The 24,682-nt window shown below is 34.5% G+C and overlaps 1 long non-coding RNA gene across 9 annotated transcripts in view; it reads right to left on the bottom strand.

Moving 5' to 3' along the window:
- LOC141376814 (uncharacterized) overlaps positions 1-24,682 on the bottom strand; it is a 291,281-nt gene that overhangs the window by 158,817 nt on the left and 107,782 nt on the right. For 4 of the 9 annotated variants that reach the window (XR_015504210.1, XR_015504214.1, XR_015504211.1 and 1 more), the window contains one exon: positions 15,952-16,185. This is a non-coding gene — a long non-coding RNA (uncharacterized LOC141376814). Of the gene's footprint in view, positions 1-7,860; positions 8,721-15,951; positions 16,186-24,682 lie in introns of those variants that run through there. The other 5 variants (XR_015504215.1, XR_015504212.1, XR_015504216.1 and 2 more) reach the window with 2 other exon arrangements.

Raw genomic sequence — 24,682 nt, forward strand, 5'->3', positions numbered from 1 at the left:
GCAATGTGATCCTTTGGGGCCTTTGGAGGTGTTTTAAATGGACATACTGAATATTTAAAAGTCTTTTACATATAGTAATATTCAATTACATATATTAGAGTTATTATAGATACTTTTTAATATGTTTTAATATGTTTATACTTTTTAATATGTACATAAATGGACAAGTATTCAGACTGTGAAACCATTTATTTTATTTTATTTTTTTTAAGAGTCTGAAATACCTAGGCAAAGTTAACTTTGTAGAAAACTTCAATCTGGCTAGTAAACATTTGTATACTCTGAGAACTGATGCTCTGAATTCTTTGAGTTGTAAATCTTCTCCAGTTCATTTCCTCTGTTCAATTTGTTGATATCAGCAAGTAATGATATAACATTAAAGTGCAATTTTAATTGAAAGCAACCCTGACACGAATTTTCATGTTTAATACTGTAAAGCTGCTTGCTTTAAACCAATCTACAGAATAAAGTGCAGTATACATAAACGTGAAGCCAACTGAGTGCCGAATTACCAAGCAATTCGTGCAAACATCCACATCGCTATTATCAGATGCGTTTCGCTGCAGTAATTTCAGTTGTATGTTTATTTTGTTGAGGGGAAAGCGTGCAGCACATATTTACATACTCTTCTAAATGCCGCTTGGGTGTGATTGGAATGTTTCTTATAACTATAAACCAATGCTCAGGTATTTCAAACTACTTTTAAGGGATAAATGAAGAACAAAAAAAGACTTGTCTTGTGACTTTATCATGGGGTAAACTCAAGTATCTGGGTATATTTTTTGGGTAAAATCCAAACCATGAATCGAAAGTGAATCCATCTGAAAGTTAGTGACAGGAACTTAAATCTGAATAGAAATGACAGTAAATTTAATTTACCGGAATTTAAGATAAAAATAAACATTTACTCACACACCTTCCCAACTTTTATGTGTATCTGTCTTCTGTTGAACACAAAGGAAGATAGTTTGAAGAAAGTGGGAAACCTGTAACTGATGACTTAAAAAGGAAAAACATAGGCTTCCTTATAAAGGTTTGAAACCAGTAAATGTGAGTAAATGATGTGAGAATTTTCATTTTTGGGTGAACTATCCCAATCCTCACATTAAAGAAACACTCCACTTTTTTGAAATTTGGCTTGTTTTACAAAATCACTACAGGTAAATTGTTCTTATTGATTCAGCAAATCTTCAGAGACGTATTGCACAAAAGTGGAATCAAGAAAGCAAGGATAACAGAAAAAGCCAAGCTTGACCTAGTTTGATTGGATCCCCCTGGTTTATTCTGTTATGTTTGCTGATCCAGGATGAGAACAAGCTGCTATGTATGCTAAGTATGGTCAAGAGTCAGGATAAGTACGCATTTGTGGCATTTGTTAACAGACAATGGAATTGATCACAGAATCAATGATGCAAGTATGGATAAAACCCTATGTGAGTCAATCAGATAACAAGTTGAAAAACACCTCTCTCGTCCACTAATCTGAGAAATCTAACAGAAACATAGGAGGTGAGACGTATCAACAAGTTAAATCGTTCACTTTGTCTTAAATATAACCAGTGGACACCACACACACACATATATATATATATATATATATATATATATATATATATATATATATATATATATATATATATATATATATATATATACCAAAATTATTATATTAAATGAGAAATGAATAAAAATATAGTTTTAAAAGGGGCTGTACTCATTTATGCTGAGCACTGCATATGCATTTTTCGCTAATCATTCATCCATTTTTTTCTCTCTTATCTATCTCTATCTTTTTATATTCTCTTATATCTCTCTCATATATTTCCCCTATATTTAAATCTGAAACGAATTTTTTATTAAGCTATGTAAAATGATAATACAATTAAACATAATTCATTTTACTTTTAATAGTTGGAAAATATTTGTAAATAGCCAAGAGCATGGAGTAACTATAAAACAAAATAATTTCTAGCGGCACTGACAATGAAACGAACGCATAGATCATTGGATTACTTGTAGCCCATGTTAGGCTGCTGTGGAGCAGACTAGCTGCAAAGAATAAATCTCCATAGTAACTTATTTTTTTCATTTAGCCTGCTAGTCAAGACTAAATTCAGCCAGGATAGCCTCAAAATCCCAGTTTAATGCCTTATCTTACTTTTGTGCAATACACCCCAGGTCTAGCGGGAGGCCTTTTAGCTTAGCATAAATCATTGAATCAGATTAGACCATTAGCATTCTTTCTAATAGAAAATTTTCAATTTTCATTTCCATCAAGAAAATAAATAGAAAAAAAGTAACAAAACTCTTTTTCACACACACAAAAAGTAAAGATTCAATAATAGTAAAACCAGGTAAAACCCAACAACTTAACTTCAGGGGTACTCCGCATCAAATTACAAATCAAACTGAATTCAAAAACCATTTAAAAAATAATCCAAAATCATACTAAACCCTAATATCCTCTATGATTATCCAAAACAAACAAACCAACAAACAAACTAACAAACAATGTTGGTTTGTCATTGTGATACCTCATCTATCCTACAGCTCAAGACAATGGCGGCTTCAGGAGGAAGTACAAGAAATTGTTCAGGCCTGAAAGCAGCAATTACTCTCTTGACTCACTTGTTATCGTTTTCTTTATCTTTACCTCGCTCCCTCTTTCCCCCCTATTTAACCCAGTGTGACTCCAGTCGGCGCGGATCTCCTGAGAGTAACCCCATCTTTACCCACCAAACCCCCAGCTCCAGCTCGCAGCCAGACCGGAACTGCAGGGCATCCGTCTGCCAGCTAATGGCCTCTAATTTAGTCCTAATAGAGTACGCAATGAACAAGCAGGAGAAGAGGAGGAGGAGGAGAGAAAAAAAAAAAAAAACACAGGCAATAGGAAGGGGAAAAGGGCAATTTCAGTTGAAAAATATTAATGTAATCAAGGCAAATTAGTGGGTTTGGGATAACATTCCTATGGTGCAGACTGTTTACGTTCCGGGGGAGCGGTGGAAAGTGTGGTGGGTTGAGGCAGAGGGGAGTCTTGTCTATCACACGCGTAACAACCCACAAGCAACATGTAAACATGCGCTCGTACACACATTACCCATGCGGATGCCATTGAGGTGTCGTCCACCCTTAACACCCCCTCCGACTGTCAGCTTTGATGAGGATTAAAATGTTTCTGAAAACACAAACATGTCCTGCGCAAATATGATTAGTGTATTGAAGACATGTGGGAACTGTTGCACAAGTGAAGCCTGTTGTATTATTGTTACATGACCCAATGAAGGATGCTGAGGAAAGAGAACAGAGGATCACGTCAAAACAACGAAGGATGGATGGGAGGGTGTTTTTCTTTTTTGTTGGTAAGAATAAAGATGAAGCTGCTGGTAAAGGTTTTGTAGGAAAGATGTATATAGAGAGTTGCGATAGGAAGGGATGAGGATTTGTGGGTGCTGTCATTGGGTTGATCGAGTGTGTTGATGTCCTGTTTTCTTATGGGGGCAGTGGCTCTTCTGTTTTCCTTTTTGTTAGACACGCTTGAGTGAAAGGAGGCTGACCCTTGGGGAAAGAGGAGAGAGAGGAGGAGAGAAAAAGAGAGAACTCATGCTGAGCTCTACTACTAAATACACACTACGCTGGGATAAACTGGGAAACTCATTAGAGGCTCCAAACACATGCTGGCACACACACACGCATACACACACAGGTCTAACTATTAAAAAAGTACCATTTGAGTCTATATAAAATATTTTGTTAAAGACCTTTTCCTCAAAATAACTTTTATCTGTTGAACACAAAAGATACTTCGAAGAAAGCTGAAAACCTGTAACCATTGACTCCCACAGTGTTTGTATTTTCAGCTATGGATGTCAGTGGTTACAGGTTTTCAGCTTTCTTCAAAATATTGCTTAACTTATATTATATTATTATATACTCCAAATTATACATTTCAAATTATACGCTTTACTCTTTTTGTGTTCAACAGAAAAAAGAAACTCATAAAGGTTTGAAACTATACGAATGTTGAGTAGTTAGTGAGTACATTTTATTTTTTGGATGAACTATTATTTGTAGGAAAAAAGTGTTTTTAGGCTTTACATTTGTCACTTTTAAATGTAAATCAATTAAAATAAAATTATTAATCTTGCAGTATAAGTACCACTATAACATATTACGAGCAATTATCCTCTACAAAATAACCACAATCAGGAAGCCATTAGGCTTTCAGGAAATTGCCAGGCCATTATAAATAGTGAATGTTCATTTTAAGCAGAAAAAATGATCAAACTCCATCAGAAAATAAAGTTGAGCAACAAAAACTGAAAAAGAGAAAAATTCACACATGATATTGTTTTTATATTAAAGTCATAGTCAGCTTTATTGTCAATTCAACCACATGTACAGGACATGCAGAGAATCGAAACTCTCAGAACCTAGGTGCCTAACATTTAATATTAATACAAAAAGTAGAGTTTTAGAAATAATTTACAATAAATACAATTATCCATGAAATGTAATTTAAAAATATACATAAAATGTAATCTAAAACACACATAAAGAATAAAAAATTGTAAACTACAATTACATTAAGGGCATATGGCAATGAGTGCAAACCAGAGTTATAAATATAGAACAGTATATAGTGCAAAAAAAGCTTGTAAACATGATAATTAATATAAAGTGACAGTGACATAGTATACAGGGAGGTAGTATCATGTGACTAACTGGCAGTCTAATGTTACATAAAGTTTCCAGTGCAGATGTATGTATGTGTGTGTGTGTGTAAAGAACCATTAGAGTTTACATAACTTTAAGAAGTGGATCAACTTTCTGATTCGATTCTGATTGAACTTTTTCTGATTGGAGCTAATTTAGAGGCCATTCGAAATTTTGTGTGGAATTTGCATGTTCTCCCTGTGTTCGCATGGGTTTCCTCTGAGTACTACAATTCTCCCCACAAGTCCAAAGAGCCTGATTTCACGAGGAAACGTAAGTATTTTACGTTTTGTCAGTTTAGTGGCTAATTCGTACGAATTCGTACAAAAATGTATGATTTTAAAAAGGAGGCATGGCACCCAACCTCGCCCCTAACCCCAACTGTCATTGGGTGATGAGCAAATCGTACTAAATTGTACGAATTCATACGAGTTAGCCATTAAATCAAAAAGTTACGAATTGCCGTGAGATTGCGTTGGTGGTACATGTGAATTGGGTATGCTAATATTGACCATAGTGTATGAGTGTGTTTGTGAGTGAGTGTGTATGGATGGTTCCCAGAGATGGGTTGCGGCTGAAAGGGCATCTGCTGCATAAAACAAATGCTGGATAAGTTGGTGGTTCATGCTGTCACCTGACAGCAAGAAGGTCGCTGGTTTGAACCTTAGCTTGGTCAGTTGACATTTCTGTGTGGAGTTTGCATGTTCTCCCTGTGTCCGTGTGGGTTTCCTCCGGGTGCTGCGGTTTCCCCCACAGTTCAAAGACATGTGGTATAGGTGTATATATAGGCACATGCTGGATAAGTTGGCGATTCATTTAGCTGTGGCGACCCCTTATAAATAAAGGAACTAAGCCGAAAATGAATAAATGAGTTCAAAATCAACTACACTTTTATATATTTCAGGTCAGACAAAATATAGTATGTTATTAAAAACTTGCTTATTATTTGTGTTTATGAGATTATGGGCCGAGATATGATGTGCACGATAATTCAATAAAGAGTGTTTACATGACATGTAGAACTATGATTTTTCCAGATTTTCTTCTGTCAGAGCAAGTTTTAAATGTTAGTAACCCTTTAAATATTTAGGGCATGCCATTACCGAGGATATGAGTGATGATAATGATATGTACAGGGAACGTCGAAAGTTATATGCTCAAGCAAAAATGCTGGTGAGAAAGTTTTATTTGTGTTCGCAGCAGGTTAAGGTAAAACTCTTAAGAAATTATTGCAGTTCTTTTTACACAGCTCCTCTGTAGTGAAGTTTTAAAAAAGAGAGTCTCCATAAGCTGCAGCTTGCAAAAAAATATTGTATGAGGATTCTTCTTAAAAAAAAAATATCAAAGTCTTATTTGTTTTATTGCGACTAGAATAAATGCAGTTTTACACTTTCAAACACCATTTTAAGGACAAAATTATTAGCCCCTTAAAGCTATAGATTTTTTCGATAGTCTACAGAACAAACCATCGTTATACAATAACTTGCCTAATTACCCTAACCTGCCTAGTTAACCTAATTAACCTAGTTAAGTCTTTAAATGTCACTTTAAGCTGTATAGAAGTCTCTTGAAAAATATCTAGTAAAATATTACTTACTGTCATCATGGCAAAGATGAAATAAATCAGTTATTAGAAATGAGCTATAAAAACTATTATGCTTAAAAATGTGTTGAAAAAAATCTCTCTGTTAAACATAACATCTCATTTGTAAGTCGCTTTGGATAAAAGCGTCTGCTAAATGACTAAATGTAAATGTAAATGTAAACAGAAATTGGGGAAATAAATAAACAGAGGGGCTAATAATTTTGACTTCAACTGTATAAGTCCACTATCTATCTAACAAAATAACATACGATAACGGTCCAAAAAACTAGTACACCCAAATTTATATGTTATAGAAAAATAAATTGGTGAAATTCTGTAATATTTTGCCTAAATTGAATTGTATTATTTTTCAATTTCCAATGAAGTTTGGTGACTAAAATATTGTTTTAATAAATATATCTATTTAATAAATCTATTTTGTTTAAATGCACCAAAATACAGCCTATATTCACTGAGAAATGGATACAATATTCATTTTCAAAATGGGGTGTACTGAATTATGCTGAGCACTGTAACTACTACAAGTTAGAAAATATTGTAAATAAATTTTTGATTTGTAGATAAATATTTGATTTAATATTGGCATAACTGTCTTTTTTTAATGTATGTTGTGTGGTTTGTATAGTTTCGTCTATTCCTTTTATTAAATTTGTTGTTCAATTTTAACATAATTATATCAGTAAGGCTGAATGACCATGAAATGCTCTTTCACCCAAAGTTTTAATTTGATCATTTGATCAAAATCACATTTAATTTAATGCAGATGTCTTCGACCATATACACTAGTAGAAGGCGAAAATGCAAATCTACTGAATGTGTCTCCATCCACTTATCTGCATCCATGTGGTTGTGAGCTACTTTTTTGGCTGTCTAGCATACACAGTAACAAACACACTAACATTTTTAACATTCTCCCTCAGGTGTTTGAGTAACAGGTCCTGCATGCACCAGTCTGAGCTGTGAGCTGATTTACTGATGTATGTTTGCTGTGGCTAATGTTTGAAATTGCTGTCCCATGTGAAGGAAGGAGACTCTGAGGTGTTGAGACAGTCTGGCACGGTGGAAAAGGTGGTCAGACATGCGTGAAACGATGCTCAGGAGAGTCCTGTGTGCAAACATGACCGCGCACAGACTCCAAACCTCACAGCTGGGCCTTTATCCCACTCACTCTGCTCAAATACACAGCATGCAATTACAGTTCAGAGGATAAGAGGATATATGGCTCTATCTTATGATTTCAAAAAGATAAAAAAATAAATGTTTAATAAATTAAATTATAAAATTAATTTTAGTTTATAAAATTAAATTTAGTAATGTTCAACTAAATTTGTTTGTTTAAATTCAGCCCATATTAATTGTTTGCAACCACTTACCTTGAAAAAAACTCGTAAATCCAATGAATCTTTTTTTTCAGTGTACATAAATACACAATGTTAAATCTTTAAATTGTTCTGATAAGTTTGATTCAATTTTAAAATGTATTTAATACAAATTATGCTTAGAGGATATATGGCTTTCTGTTCACTCTTACAGTACAATTTAGAGTTTAATATGCATGTTTTAATGAAAAAAAACCCATAAAATTCACACACTGTTAATGTTAAATCTTTACATTGTGTTGCATAATTCTGCTGATAAGTTTGTTTTATTTTTTAAACAGTATGGCAAACAATTCAAAGGATAAATGGGTTTATTTTCACTCTTTGGGCTCTCTTTTTAGGAATAACTTCAGTTTTTGACAATATTATTTGAAAGATGAGCAAAACTGCACACAAAATGTTATATCTTTACATTGTGTGGCATAATTCTGCTGATAAGTTTGATTGTTTTTTATTACAGTATGCCAATTTATTCAAAGTATATAAAGAGTTCATCTTCACTCTTAAGAGTCTAGTTTTCAGGAATAACTTCAGTTGTTGACATTATGATTTGAAAAATGAGCAAATATGCACACACAATGTTAAATCTTTAAATAGTGTGGCATAATTCTGCTGATTGGTTTGATAATTTTTTTAAATACATTACGCTAAATTATTCAAAGAATAAATGGGTTTATCTTCACTTGTAAGGGTCCAGCTTTTAAGAATAACTTCAGTCTTTGACAGTATGATATAAAAAATGTTCAGAGGATAGATTTATGTTCACTCTTAGGGTGTCATTTTAAGGGTCAATTTCATTTTTATATTTTCGATTTGAAAAGTGATCAAAAAGTGCACATGCAATGCTAAAATTGTCACAACTCTGCTGAAAAATCTTTACATGAAATAGCAGATATTTCCAAAAACAGCTTAATGTGTGTTGTGCAAATATGATGAAAGTCTACTAGACAAAACGAGAAAAAAGAAATCAAGTTGTATTGAAAGTCATAGAGTTCCCACTAGTGGTGAAATTCAGTACAGCGCTGCAAAAGTGAAATAAGAGAGCATTTTTAAAATAAATGAATTTCTCCTTGCCAAAATCTTGACTATATAAAACAGAAATATCCAGCATAGACCTGGGAATGTTGCACAATGTTCTGTGTCTATCAATAGGCATATCTAAGGGCCTTATAAACGAAAATGATGTAATGTAATAGAGTCACATAAAAATACAAGGGTCATTCGTTGTCTGTGAATAATGACCAGGATGGCTGCGGCTGGTTTAGGTGAAATTGAAGACAGATGTGCTTGTGAAAACATTTCTTGGGTGGTGTAATTTAGGTCACCCTAGACGAAGGTGGGGTGGATTGTGGGGTCAGTCAAAACAAAAAGTCACAGTGAGCACGATCATGCTTGTACGTTCCAGCACCTTGCTGTTTCTGAAGCTTTATAACATATAGAGGATAATCTATTACCCAATGCTAAAGCCAGATCATGTATGAAACACTGTTTTTTTTTGTTCAAATGCAAATAACAAAACAGCGAGAGTCCACATATAAGAACATATGTTCCTGGTGACCTGGGTCAACATACTATAATGAAAGTATGTCACTGATAATGACAACAACAATCCATCTGGTTAATCTGGCCAATTATCCACTTAGCATCTGTCCTTGCTTTGCTTGTGCTAACGAGTGCTGACTGAGCTCTCCTGAGAATCAATAAATGTGTTAAACATCACATTAAACATGCATTTCAACACCTTCTCATCTGGAACTTATAACTGTGACGTTCTCAGAAATGACCCCACATGTACTTCAATCTGTTTATTTACAATGTTCCTAAAGAACATTAAGTGTAACATGTCACAAATGGTTTATAACAAGTACTTACAACTAAGAGTGGACTGATTTAATTCAAATTAATATAATATAATATAATATAATATAATATAATATAATATAATATAATATAATATAATATAATATAATATAAAATAATATAATATAATATTACAAGGCTACGCAGTGGCGGAGTAGGTAGTGCTGTCGCCTCACAGCAAGAAGGTCACTGGTTCAAGCCTCGGCTGGGTCAGTTGGCGTTTTTGTGTGGAGTTTGCATGTTCTCCCTGCTTTCGCGTGGGTTTCCTCTGGGTGCTCCGGTTTCCCCCACAGTCCAAAGACATGCGGCACAGGTGAATTGGGTAGGCTAAATTGCCCGTAATGTATGAGTATGTTTGGATGTTTCCCAGAAATGGGTTGCAGCTGGAAGGTCATCCTCTGCGTAAAAAATATGCTAGATAAGTTGGCGATTCATTCCGCTGTGGCGACCCCAGATTACTAAAGGGACTAAGCCAAAAAGAAAATGAATATAATATAATATAATATAATATAATATAATATAATATAATATAATATAATATAATATAATATAATATAATATAATGGACTTTATTGTTACGGATGGTTCAATGAAAAGCCTTTAACACACACAAACTAGGAAAAGTAATTAGTTTCTTTATTTAAATACGTGGGTAAACCCATTGCCTTAAAATCACCAAGTTGACGTTACTTTTGAAAAAGGAGTAAACCTGTTGCAACTTAAGTTGACTTTATTTTTTAATTTATGTGCATAGCTCATTTACTTATTTACTCATCTTTACTCATTTACTCATTTACTAGTGGTTTGACTTTTTGTAAGTAGTCAATTAATCATGAAATAATTGTTTTTACAGTGTAGAACTGTTCCATTCCACAAGTTCTTTAAATTGGAAAATGTTTCTTCCAAACTTTTTTTTATACAAAAATTAATAAATTGACTAAACTGACCAATCAGAATCAAGTTACCAGAGAGTTGCATACATAATATAATAGAATATGATAATATATAAACAATTCTAATACACAAAATATGCCTGTCGCCAGCCTGGTGAAAAGGGCGATACTATATATATATATATATATATATATATATATATATATATATATATATATATATATTTATTTTTTTTTTTAAGTGGAATTGTTGCAGTTATTGGCCTAATTTAATTTAATTTTTTTATTAACTTTTTTAATTTAACTTTTTAATTGTGAGGTTTAAATACTTCATTTTAAGCACTTTTTTTTACCGGATTAGCTTGTCGGAGGGTCATCCTAACCACACTTTTTGATGTACCAAAAACATTTCCTAAAGATTTAGAATAAAAAAAATTATACAATAATATATACAAAGAAAATACAATACTCATTTTAAAAATACAAATTTATTACATAACTAGAAAAACTTACTTTTCTTAGTCAGAATTTGGGATGCCCAAATTTGGTGTCTCAAATTCTTTACTGAGAGCCAACACAGGATTCCACTTGTCTTAAAGCCATTTTCATGGGTTATTTTCACAATTCATTACGGCATAGCAGTCAAAATAGGACAAATAAGCTCACGTATACGACAAATTATGGACTTTTGTCAAGGAGGACTGGGTATTTTGAACCACCTGAATCACCCACACTCCCTCGTTACGGCCTGAAATATTTACACATTAGAAACAAAAATCGAGAATAGAAAATTTCCTTTTTTGCATTACCACATTTAACCACAAGAGGACGCCATTATCAAACAACTGATAAGAGAAGCTTTCACGGACTTGGTTAACTTGGTAAAGCAGGTTATCAACCACTGACCAGAAACAGAAATCAACATAAACCAATCAAAAAATAAAAAGTTGAAAACCTTAAATTCAAAGTTGTCATGTTACCAACAGACACATCTGATCCCTTCTATGATCCGGTCATAAAACGTTTCCTCACACAAACACACAAAATAAAAAAACAAATGTCTTGCAGCTTGCTGTGTTTACAAGAGCGATGTCTGTGATCATTTATTTCCCCTCTATAAAGCTTTGTAGATTTGTTCTTCTTTTAAAGCAAGTGGCAGTCGTTCAACAGTGTTCAGACAATGAAACATGACACTCTTAAGCTCTCATGATAGTCTGCAGAGTGCATTTTGTTTGGCACATAAAAAGCAGGACATCTAATAAAATACACAAAGACAAAGAGCATGTTTGCTATGCACCAAATATCAATACCGCTTACAGGAAACCCATATTTTCACATGTGCCTGTTGATATTTTTCGTTTTCTCCAAATGATATACAACATAATGGTTTAACTGAGGAAACCACTTAGGAGTTGTTGCACTTGAGGCATGCTTTGGCCTTCCAAAGTAGCCCTGAAAGTTGAACGAACGCTGAAATATATTGCTTTTCGCTAGAGATTTAGTATTCTCAGATTTCCAAAGATTACCTGCTCCATTACAAGACACAACGCACGCTCAGCCTCCCAGTTACCACTAAATACACATATTCAAGGTGAAAGGCCTTGAAGATTTGGTTTAAATAGATCTGGATATTTACAACTACCACTGCTGGTCATATAGCCTGTATTCTGCGAGATCTCAGGTCTCATAAAAAAAGGCCTTTTCCTGAAACATTACACATGAAACTCTACACGCAACATGTTCGCCTGCTGCGGCTTTCAGAGAGCGTTCCAGAGAGACCTACATGAAGCGTATGCAGCCAAACCTCCTGCTATTTGTTATTCCCTACACTACTACATCTGGCTTTTCAGTCTAGCTTACACCTAGAATCTATTGTATTTACTAGTCGAATGAAGAAATCAAACTTTTTTTTTTGGAAGGTCTAAAAGCAAAGTATTTACTGTCTAGAAATATATAAGAGTCATCCTGCTTCCCGCTTTTCAGAGATTCCCACACCTTAGCTACTGGAATTCCCACCACAAATGTCGCATACTGAAGGTTCCGGAGAAGCCTGGCACAAAGCAGCAGAGCAATACAACATAGCATGCGCCTGATTGAAAGGCTTCCGAGAATTCTCTGGCCGCGCAGATCCCCATACAGGAGACTCATAATGGATTTAGCAGGACAGGTACACAAAGCTCTTGTGGCCACAGACCGGAGCTGCGCAGAGTTCACTGCTGACATCTGGAATGTCTTTCCTCCCTTGCTTTTCCTTTTGATTGAGGAGTGAGTCACATCAGCAGCCAGAGACGCTTGTTTCTACAGCTTCATTAGCACTATGCGCTCTGATAAAAATGTTAAATGATGTCAAAGGATTGGTTGTTAAAGAGACAGTTCTCAAAATGAAAGGGATCTCAAAATGAACATTTCCTCAGCATTTACTCACACTTAAGTGGTTCAAAATTTGTATAAATTTCTTTCTTCTGTTAAACACAAAACAAGATATTATGAAGAAAGTTAAAAATAAAAAAAACTATGGGAGTCAATTCTAGTTTTCTTCAATATATCTTCTCTTGTGTTCAACAAATGAAAGAAACTCAAGCAGGTCTGGAACAAGTGGAGGATGAGTAAATTATGAATGATTTTCATTTTTGGGTGATCTATCTCTTTCTATGGCTTTAATGTTAACACATCGGGCCCTATCATACACCCGGCGCAGTGGGGCGCAAGATGTGGCGCAATAGTCTTTTGGTAGTTTCAGCTTGGCGCAAGAGTCGTTTTGAGGCGTTGCGCTACGCTGTTTAAATAGCAAATGCATTGAGGCTCATTTGTGCGCCCATAGGCGTTCTGGTCTAAAAAGGAAGGTGTTCTGAGGCGGACCGCTGGCGCGTCGCTATTTTGAGAAACTATAATAGATTTTTCATTGGACCAAAACTAACCCTGTCTAAACTCCGGCGCAGAGTTGCGCCTCGCTTACGCACTGCTTAATACGCACAAGAGAGCAATAGGCAAATATCTTTACATATAATTTAATTTAATTTAATTTTAATTTAATTTTAATATTAAGGATATATATAGTATATAATAAGAATAGATATAGAATATAAATATAAAGGATTAAAATATTACAAAACATATTATTTTCTAGCCTACATAAATATGAAAAATCACTGCTTTTATATCTTCTTCATCTCGAGAGGCTTTTTCAGTTCATTCATAACAATTTGCTTTTGTATAATGTTATTATTATTAGCAGTATTATTTATTATATCCATATTTATATTTGTTTTATTAAAAACAAGCTTAGATTTGCCCACCTGTCAGGTTTAAGACCATATGGGGCATGTCAGGTGTATTTGGAAATAACTGAGTATTTTGACAACTCTTGGTCATTATTGTTCATTTATTCGTTTGCTAGAACTTAGAACTGAATTTAGAAATAGTTTTGAAACAAATCCTTGCGCTTAACAAACAAAATTATTTATTTATAGGCTAATTGATGTCTGTGCGTAAAGGTTTCCCTATTCAAGATCGAAATAAGTAGATCATTTATATCTCATTCTCACGCAGTAGATGCTCTGTTTTACAGTTTTCTGTTAAAAAACTGTCAACTGTTAACTGTTTGCTTGTGAAATGCTAATTTTTTCCACTTAGACTTACTTTGCATCCTGTAAATAGCGAATGCGCTCTTGGCGCGACGCAGCTGGCTCTTAAAGGGAATGGGAGATGAGACTCTAATTGGTTTATTCCCAAAACACACCTATAACCCATTAAGAAAATAAACTCAACCCTTTTAGACCATGCGCCTTGGCGCAAGGCAGATTTCCCGTCCTTAAATTAACAAAAACGTGTCCTGACACGCCCTGAAAGCGTTTGCGCCCTGCGTTTTGCGCTCTTCGCATGGACCGTCAAAATAGAGCCCATCATGTGGATAATCAGCAGACCAGCTCATGTTATTCTACAATTCAATCTGCATTAACAAAAAAGACATGATATTTAGCTCATCACAATAATGCTCAAACTTCATTCATTCATTAACTTTCCTTTAGCTTAGTCCCTCATTTATCAGTACATGGAAACACTCATACAATAAGGCCAATTTACTGGTAACACTTTACAATAAGGTTCAGTAGTTAATGCATTTACTAACATGAACTAATCATGAACAACACATGTACAGCATTTATTAATCATAATTGAACATTTACGAATGCATTGTTAACATCCAAGTCCATGCTTGTTAACATTAGTTAATGCACCATGAGTTAACATGAACTAACAATGAACAACTGTATTTTCATTAACTAACATTAACATCAACAAATACAGTAGTAGATGTATTGTTCGTTGTTTGTTCATGTTAGTAAATGCATTAATTAACATTAACTAATGAACCTTATTGTAAAGTGTGACCAATTTACTTCATCCAATTCCGTTATCGGACTGTGGAGGAAACCGGAGCACCCAGAGGAAACCCATGCAAACACAGTGAGAATATGCAAACTTCACACAGAAATACAGAGACTCGAATCAACGACCTTCTTGCTGTGAGGCGACAGTGCTAATCACAGAGCCACCGTGGTGCCCTTTTGCTGAAACTTGTGAAACCTCACTCCTCTGACCTCTAAAGTTGCTCTAGCAACAGACGCTAGAGACCATAGTCTTTAGACTCCTTGTAAGAGTAACTGACTTCCATACAAAGAATCCCCGGTTCGATCCCAGTTCAGACTGTGTTGAGTGCAGTTGGACAGGTGGATTACATGTGGGGGCTTGTCCGGCATCGAAGTGAGGTTTAGGGGTGTGATTGTAATGGAGGCCAGTAAGCGAAGTGCTCTGACCTCTAAAGTTGCTCTAGCGACGGACGTTACAGCCATGGTCTTTAGCCTCCTTGTTAGAGCAACCAACTCCCATGTAAAGAATCGCCGGATCCAGCTCAGACCGGGGTGGGTGCAGTAGGACCGATGAGTTACATTTGTATGGGAGTCAGTTGCTCTAACAAGGAGGCTAAAGAATAAAAAAAGACTACTGCTAAAGGTTATAGCAGTCTACGTATGTATGAAGCAGCAATCACAGTTCAAACCAAACATTATTCTTTTGCCTCACTGAGTAACTGTTCAACTAGAAAGTCTGACTTTGACTGTGATGGACAGATAATATATCAAATGCTAAGCAGAACCTCTGGAATCCATACTTAGCTGACTAAAGCAATTATCAGAAACTTGCAGATGCTCCCCTTTGACTCCCATCACAAAAACAAAAAAAAATTGTGAGTGATCTGCTTTTCAAAGAGACACTATTTAAAATTGAATTAGCCAATTTACCCATAAAGACTCTTAAGGTCTGAAAACAAACTGCTGGGAAAACAGGTGTGTCTGGAAAAAATATGCCATGTAGAAAAATGTGTGCGTGCATTTGAACCAACACAAAAGAGCATAAAAATAGTACAGACACCTAAGTTTAGGGTGTTTGTTCACGTGCTTGCGTATGAGTGTGACTGCATGTTGATTGAATCGGAGCTTGCCTACTGTTATAGGAGGTGTTTTCCATAGCTGTTCGCTTTTGGCTTGTTGAGCATGTGGAGGCCTGATCCTGAGAACTCTCCGGAGAGCAGTTTGGACCTCGTTTTCAAAGCCCCGAGTTGCGCAGCAGGAAGTCCTGCCGTTGGATGTTTGGGACAGGACAGGATCCACAGGAAGGTATTCCATGAATATGCCACGCATGCAGGAGCTCTTCTCAACAAACTCAGAGACAGCCCCTGGAGAAAAGTAAGGTTAAGAGATGCTTACCGAAAACAATGCTGAAACACCATTAGTCTGCTGCAAAATAAGCTTACTACATAGGCGGCACATGGACAAGGCTCTTAACATATGCTTCAAAAGGGTATGCTAATTATGCTAAGATATACATTTTAGCCAGATTCACTTTTCTTTATGTTTTAATGCAGCTGGCAAACAAATCCTATTGGAATGCAAGGGCAGTAATGTCAGGTCACACAGCAAATTGAATTTAATGAGGATAAAAAATACCCATGATTTTATTGTAGTAAAAGTGCATAAGCCATGTTTGTTTTTTGTTGTTCTTTTTTGTCAAACTGATTAACATTTTTATAATCACAATTCTTTGGATACTATAAGCATGATATATATATACAGGGTTTGTACAGGTGCTGGAAATCCTGATAAATGCTTGATTTTTAATACAGTGTTTTCAAGGTTAAGAAAGTGCTTGAATTTTGGACAAAGTGCTTGAACCTGCTTGAATTTGAAATTGCAAGGGTCAAAATTGCAATAGTTTTAGTTGCATATGTGTCAGAAATCTTATCTATAAAAGCTCAAAATATATTTTTAGGTGTAAATATTCATTCTGCGTAATGGTCTCCTAAATACGCACAAGCAGTGAACATTTTGCAATAAAAACTGGTCACACGGCAACAATTTTATGCACTCTCACAAATGCAGAAAAACAATTGACTTGTAACTTATTTGCTTACTTCATCTTAATAGCAGTAAGGGTCTTTTCATGAGCTGCAATATTAGCTTAATCTTAGTGAATGCAAGCCCTTTTGCGATGGTGAATGCGCTGCAGGTGCACCACTGACAACATCGTGACTGAAGGATTAAATAGAACATCTTGTGATTAAATTGTGTGGCAAACGCTGTTAACTGCAAACTCCATCCCTTCATAGTGAATGGCTCGGACCCATAATGCTTTAATTTGTTACATGAATTTTGAATAGCAAGGCACATGAAATGAACGACTGGTCATGAAAGTTTGGTACTACACCTAAACACGATCTGACTGTAAGAAAGAGGCCAAAACTTAAAAAGATACTTCATCCAAAAACTTTTTTGGGTGAACTATCCCAATAAATCCAAAGTATTCAAGAATTTAAGTTAAAATGTCATATTGTGTTTTTTTAAAATAGCACAATGGACTTAAACCTAAAAAGTACATACAGCACATATAAACGTAATTTACCGTGGTGGTTAGGTGCTTGAAAAGTATAAAAACGCACCTTGAAAGTGCTTGAAAAATGCTGGAATTTAAAGTTGAAAAAGGTGTAAGAACCCTGTATATATATATATATATATATATATGTGTGTGTGTGTGTGTATACATACATACATTTTTATTTACTTATTTTTCTAATGAAAACTATGGTCAGTGTAGCAATACCTTCAGATGTAGTAAAGCAATGGTTAATTTTCATAATGGTTGAGTATTACAAAACAGAGTTTTACTGAAATAATTTTCTGAAAGATGGTTTTAATAATCATTATGTTGTTAGAAATACTAGTTGAATCCACAGAATCCACATTTATTCTATTCTTGTCAAATAATAGTTATGGTGTAAATCAAGAAAAAGGTAAAAAATCTGCAAGCAAGTCCGAGAATGACCTGCAAAAGACTTGTAAATGCCAAGAAAAAGTGTGTTCTTTGTTTGAAAGCGCATAAAATAAACACAATTTGTGTGCAGTACATTTGTCCTGTTTTCAGTGTCATTTGCCCTTTGCTGATTCACTGCCATTCACAAAACAGCTTAAGGGGCCACATGGGATCGAGACGTCCACTTCATGCATACTTCAAAAAATTTGTAATACTTTTAATTCATTACCACTAATTTGCTGGAATTTATGTCAATCCACACTCCATGTAACTCTAATTGAAGGCGGAATCAACATTAATAGATCCATGTATAAAAGTGTCCATAAAAAACCTTACAGCAAAAAAATTAAATAATAATAATAATAAATAAATGAAATTAAATAAATGTTGTGAAACTGTTGCATCATTCAAAAACAACAACTTCCCTATGTGAAAGCAGCTATGCTTGAAATTCCTGGGTTTATTACACAACAGATCAAAAATTGTAGATTACTATTTAAAATATCACATCTGATGTCACATCAAAACAACCACATACAGCATGTAAATGAATGCTGCAGGAGTTCAAATATCAAAACAGAATGTCCATTTCCTACTTAAAAAATTGTTCAACATCTACACAGATTTCATGTTTAAAGTGTGAACCTGAGTGTGAAAAATGTGAATTTGTCAGGTATGTTTGCATATAAAAGTATTTTGATTTTGTAACAGAAGTTTCCATAGTGCAGCATAAAGTGTACACACTTTATAAGCGTGTATAAAATCGCAGCAAAAGCAATCAGTTATTTACCCCAAAAAATGGTCTTTTTTTAATCTTAGTTATGATTTTTCTTTCTTGCAATTTAAAAAAGGCGGTTTATTCCACTGTGGTGACCCCAGATTAATAAAGGGACAAAGCCGAAAAGAAAATGAATGAATGAATGAATGCATTTAAAAAAAAATAAATAAATGAGCATTTTTCCATATTTTGTGATTCATCTTTTTTCCTGCATTTATTTGTGATTTTGAAGTGCATTACGGGGATGTTAAAAAGTTTTATAGTTACATTTACTGATATTTTAAATAAATGTTTGATGTGGTATATTGTCTGTATTGTTGTTGTAAATTAAGGTACAAAAAATGAACTGCCAGTACGTTTTCGTTATTTTACAAACTTATTTCTATTTATATTATTTCATTCATTCATTCATTTTCTTTTCGGCTTAGTCCCTTTATTAATCCAGGGTCGCCACAGCGGAATGAACCGCCAACTTTTTTATTCAGCGTATGCCCTTCTAGCTGCAACCCATCTCTGGGAAACATCCACACACACACATTCACACACACACTCATACACTACAGACAATTTAGTCTACCCAATTCACCTGTACCGCATGTCTTTGGACTGTGAGGGAAACCGGAACCCACGCGAACGCAGGGAGAACATGCAAACTCCACACAGAAACGCCAACTGACCCACCCCAAGGCTCAAACCAGCGACCCAGCGACCTTCTTGCTTGAGGCGACAGCACTACCTACTGCGCCACTGCATCGCCTTTATATTATCTATTATACAATATTATTTTTTCAAACTACTAAAATGTCAATGTAAGACATTTTCTTACACCGCTGAGTTGAATTTGTCATATCAAAAGTTGGCAGGGCAGAGGTTAATGTCACTGTTCTGTTTTTCCCCTCTCTGAGTTGTAAATAGTAAGATATTGTTAGTTAGAATTGTAAGATTTTTTTCTTTTCCTGGCAGGCATGCAAACCTTTGTAAAATATGAAGTTTGAATAATTTCTTATTTTAAAAAGCAACTGTTTGCTTTTGGCGTTCTAGAATATAATGGGTGATTACAGGATATGAAAACGAATAAGTCAAGACCAGGGGTGCCCAAACTTTTTCTTATGAAGGGCCAAAAACCAAACTAGTGGTCTGAAGGTAAATAAAGTCGTCATGAGTGATTTCCTAATTTATTTAATACAATTTAAAAATAAGTAAAAAAAAAAAAGTAAAAAAACAGTGCTTTATATTAACTAATACAGTATATTTTTACATTTATAATGAACTTATTACAGTAAAAACAGCAACAATCTGATTCATAACAGAATGACACTAATTTTTGCCTTGATTTGCTCGTCAACGTTTTCTGTATAGTCCTCTATCCATCAAGTGATCATCATATTTACATTTTTAAACAATCTGATTAATTTACAACATTTAATTTGTTAGCTTTATTTGTAGCTCAGCTACAAACCAAACAAACCAAAAAAATGCTATGTCAAATTAGAAGTGACGATTTCTGAGTTAAAGGCATTCACCCCAGTCCTCTCCATCATTCTCACTCTCATCTCTGATGGGATGGTGGGCCAAATCAAAGGTTACGATGGGCCAACTTCAGTTCTTCAAAGCATTAAACTGCTCTCATTCTACCACTAGAGAGCAGCATGATTTAGCTTTTCCTGCAACACAATTTGTCCACACGTGCTATGAAGTTTAGTCACATCAAGCGTCATCAGTAATAAAAAATAAAAGAAAAAATTACAGCATCAGATTAGTTGTTTTTTTGTTTAAAAAATTATAAAGCATTACATATAAGTAAAAAATTACAAATAAGATAAAGTTATGACTACAATCTAATTGCATCTGGAAAACCTTTGACACAATTAAGGCAGTTTTTGCAAGCACTCTATAGAAAATATATGATCACATTTCCTGTCAATCATTGTGCTCGATCATCTCAGTTCAAACTAAAGTTCAGCACCATATATGTGTGTGTGTGTGTGTGAACATGCGAATGTGTGTTTTGGTTGTGTGTGAGCGTGTGTCTCACAGTTTGGCGGAAGCAGTAAATGAAGTGTACAGCAGCAGGGTCTGAATCTCCTCTGTTCTCCCACAGCTCCGTGACCCGAGTCTGGCCTGAGCCGGCGCTCTGTTACAGGACTCTCTTTCATCCTTCTTATTCTCTGTGGTGTCATGAAGATGGATCAAATGAAAACACAAAAACACCCTCTTTGCCCCCCAACCTGCCCCGAGCGACTGACGGCAACAGGTTTAACCTGGGAGCAATGACTACTTCAAGATCCAAAATGTGCATTTACTGACACACACAGAGAAAAAAAACACACACAACTCTGACACAGATGGTCCTGTCTAAACGCAAATGCTGCCTAACCTCGGCCCCCTGTGGTCACGCTAGGGCCCAGATTGCCAGTAAAGAAGTGGATGCTTCATGGCTCAGCTATTTGCTTGGTAAAGGGAAAGGATTGCAGTCTTACCTCAGAGCCTTTAAACATTACGCAGCTTTAGTCGAGGTGAAGGCTGTGCTGTTGGAGAAAGTCAGGATCACACGGAGGACAAAGTGAAGCGACTATTAAAATAACCGCAGACCGCAGTTCTTATAAATGCAACTGAACATGTTTGCTTTCCATCACTTGTTATACAGGCAGAAAGAAATAGAGAGAGATTCCAACCTCAACCACTTTGACATGGCAAGTGAATTCTGCTCAACAGAGAACTTGCCAGAGCAAACACATGGCTAAAATGCAGGAGAAATGACTTCATGTTTGGAACACCAATATAATATAATTACAGACTGCATGATTGCTAACAATACGGAACATGGATAGGAGGAATATCTTCGTCAGTGTGTATTTAGAAGAAACCAACATGCACACACAAAGACACATATTTCTGATAATAATATTTTCCCATTCGAATCTCAAATTATGATTAATTGATTTATTCAATAAATTGATTTATTAAGTGATAGTGTTGCAAAATTTGTATTAATATAATATAATATAATATAATATAATATAATATAATATAATATAATATAATATAATATAATATAATATAATATAATATAATATAATGTAATATATAATTCCCAGTACTGAGAAACAACCATACACACTGACATTCACACACATACACTCTGACATTCACACACATACACTACGGCCAATTTAGTTTATTCAATTCACCTATAGCACATGTCTTTGGACTGTGAGGGAAACTGGAACATGTTCACCTCACAGCAAGATGGTCACTGGTTCGAGCATCAGCTGGGTCAATTGGCATTTCTGTTTGGAGTTTGCATGTTCTCCTCATGTTCATCCAGTCCAAAGACATGCAGTATAGGGGAATTGAGTGGGCTAAATTGTCCGTTGTGTATGGGTGTGTATGGATGTTTCCCAGTGAAGGGTTGCAGCTGGAAAGGCATCCGCTGCGTACACCTTATGCAGGATAGGTTGGCGGTTCATTCCACTGTGCGACCCCAGGTTGATAGGGGGACTAAGCCGAAAAGAAAATGAATATAATATAATATAATATAATATAATATAATATAATATAATATAATATAATATAATATAATATAATATAATATAATATAATATAATATAATTTATACAACAGTTCTTTCCGGTTCTCGAATCTGATTGGCTAAGAGCCAGGATCTATTTAAGTAATATCAGCACCCGTACAGCCTCTTTAGCCTTTGTTTATTACTCTGCCCACATACAGCCAGAAACAAGCAGACACTTCAGATCTAAAGGGGCGTTAGAATCTTTAAAAGATGATTGCTAAGCTGTTTAACTGTCAGCTTATGATTTGAATCCGGAAGAAAGAAGTTCCTCATACAAAAGGGTTTTTGAGACTCCCTGTGTTTGATTTTGTTTTTATATATACAATTATGCCGTCAAACTGTTGTATAAATGCAATATCACACTCGTAGCAGTCATGTGGTGACATGTGCAGCGGGTGAATTGGGTAGGCTAAATTGTCCGTAGTGTATGAGTGTGAATGAGTGAGTGAGTGTGGATATTACCCAGAGAAGGTTTGTGGCTGGAAGGGCATCCCAGCGTAAAAACATGCTGGAAAAGTTGGCAGTTCATTCTGCTGTGGCAGAACCCCGGATTAATAAAGGGACTAAGCCAAAAAATATATAATATAATATAATATAATATAATATAATATAATATAATATAATATAATATAATATAATATAATATAATATAATATAATATAATATAATATAAAAAGAAAATGAATAATATAATATAATATAATATAATATAATATAATCATAGATTTATTTTGCAAAATGTTTTTGAAAGAAATCTATTATAGTGTTACCAATCATTTCAATTTCAAGTAATGTTGTTCTTTTCAACTTTCTATTTTTCAAAACAATTTAAATAACTATAACTTTTCCTAGAAATTCGAATATAAAACAGTAATATTTGTTTTGAAAGAAATTGAGCATTAATTGAACTATGTATTATTAAAAAAAAACTGTGTCATTGCAATAACAATATTTTTGGAAATTGGTTCATAACATGAGTTAAAACCCAACAGTCAACTTTAAAAAATGAAATGAGTGTAGTTAACTCAAAATTTACTGAAAGTTAATACTACTCATTTGAAAAGAGTTTTGAGCTGTGTTGAAGGCAATGAGTTCAATAAGTGGTTTAGTATGTGTTGATTGAGCATTAATAATATACAACAGTTGTTTTGTGTTTCTCTTAAGTGATTGTGCTTGTTAACAGCAGGCGTACATCATTAATGCTCAATCAACACTATTAATTATATCATTACTTCCGTTTGAGTAAGTTCATAGTACTCATATATATTAGATTTTAAACTCAAATGGTTTGTAGCAATCGGTTTCCTCAAACGGTTTGAGTTGCCTTAACTTATTGGGTTTTACAGAATGTAATTGGTTTGAGTTCTCTTCATTTATTGGCTTTTACAGTGCTCATATTGCTTTGTTTACTCAAGTGAATTAACTTCAAGGTACTCATTAGGATTAGTTTTTTTTTTACTTAAATGGTTTGTTGCAATCGATTTCCTCAAACGGTTTGAGTTCCTCTAACTTACTGGGTTTTACAGTGCAGCAGTGTTTGTTTTTGAAATGAGCTAAACAATGCTGTTTTGAACTTTGTTCATCAAATAATTCTAAAGATTCTAAAATTAGTCTATTATAGTCAATCAATTACAGAAAAAAATACAAAAGTGCTATTTTAAATTGTAATATCTCACAATTGTACTGATTTCACTGTATTTTCAAGCAAGTTTCCGGGGAGAGAATAAAACAACTCATAGATTTATATTAAGAAAATACAAATAAATACAAGTTAATAAATTAAAAATATAAATGACTAACCCCAAACTGTACATTCATTCAAACTACATTTTATAAAATATATAATAAAGCTGTACACAACACACTGCTACACTGTAAAACCCAACAGTCAACTTCATCAAATGAAATGAGTATAGTCAATTTACTGAGTCAATTGTACTTATTTGAAAAGTTTTGAACTCAGTGTTGAAGGTAATGAGTTAATTAAATACCTCATTACTTCAACTTTAATGGAGCAAGTTCACAATACTCATATAGATTAGTTTATTAACTCAAATGGTTTGTTGCAATCTGTTTCCTCAAATGGTTTGAGTTTGGCATTGGCAAATGGTTTGACTTAATTGATTGGGTTTTACAGTACTCGGTTTGTTTGAGTTCTCTTCATTTATTGGGTTTTACTGTGCTCAAATTGCTTAATTTACTCAAATTAGTATTAGTTTTTGAACTTAGGGTTTGTTGCAATCAGTTTCCTCAAATAATTTGAGTTACCTTTTCTTTTTGGGTTTTACAGTGTATGTGCAACACTGTAATTGTTGGTATACATTTGTTAGCCTATTACTTTATTATGCAGGTTTTAAATGTGCATTTTTAAAATAAGACATATTTCTTATGAATTATTTAATCAATTAAGATGCTAATGAGTATTTAAACTAATCTGGTGTCAAAACAAATCAGAGCATGTTTGTGTGTTTGTTCCCCTATAGAGCTTGTGTGCGCAAGAGGTGTGGAAGAAAT

Source organism: Danio rerio, chromosome 12 (assembly GCF_052040795.2).
Source record: "Danio rerio strain M-AB ecotype USA chromosome 12, GRCz13ab, whole genome shotgun sequence".
Taxonomy (NCBI): Eukaryota; Metazoa; Chordata; class Actinopteri; order Cypriniformes; family Danionidae; genus Danio; species Danio rerio.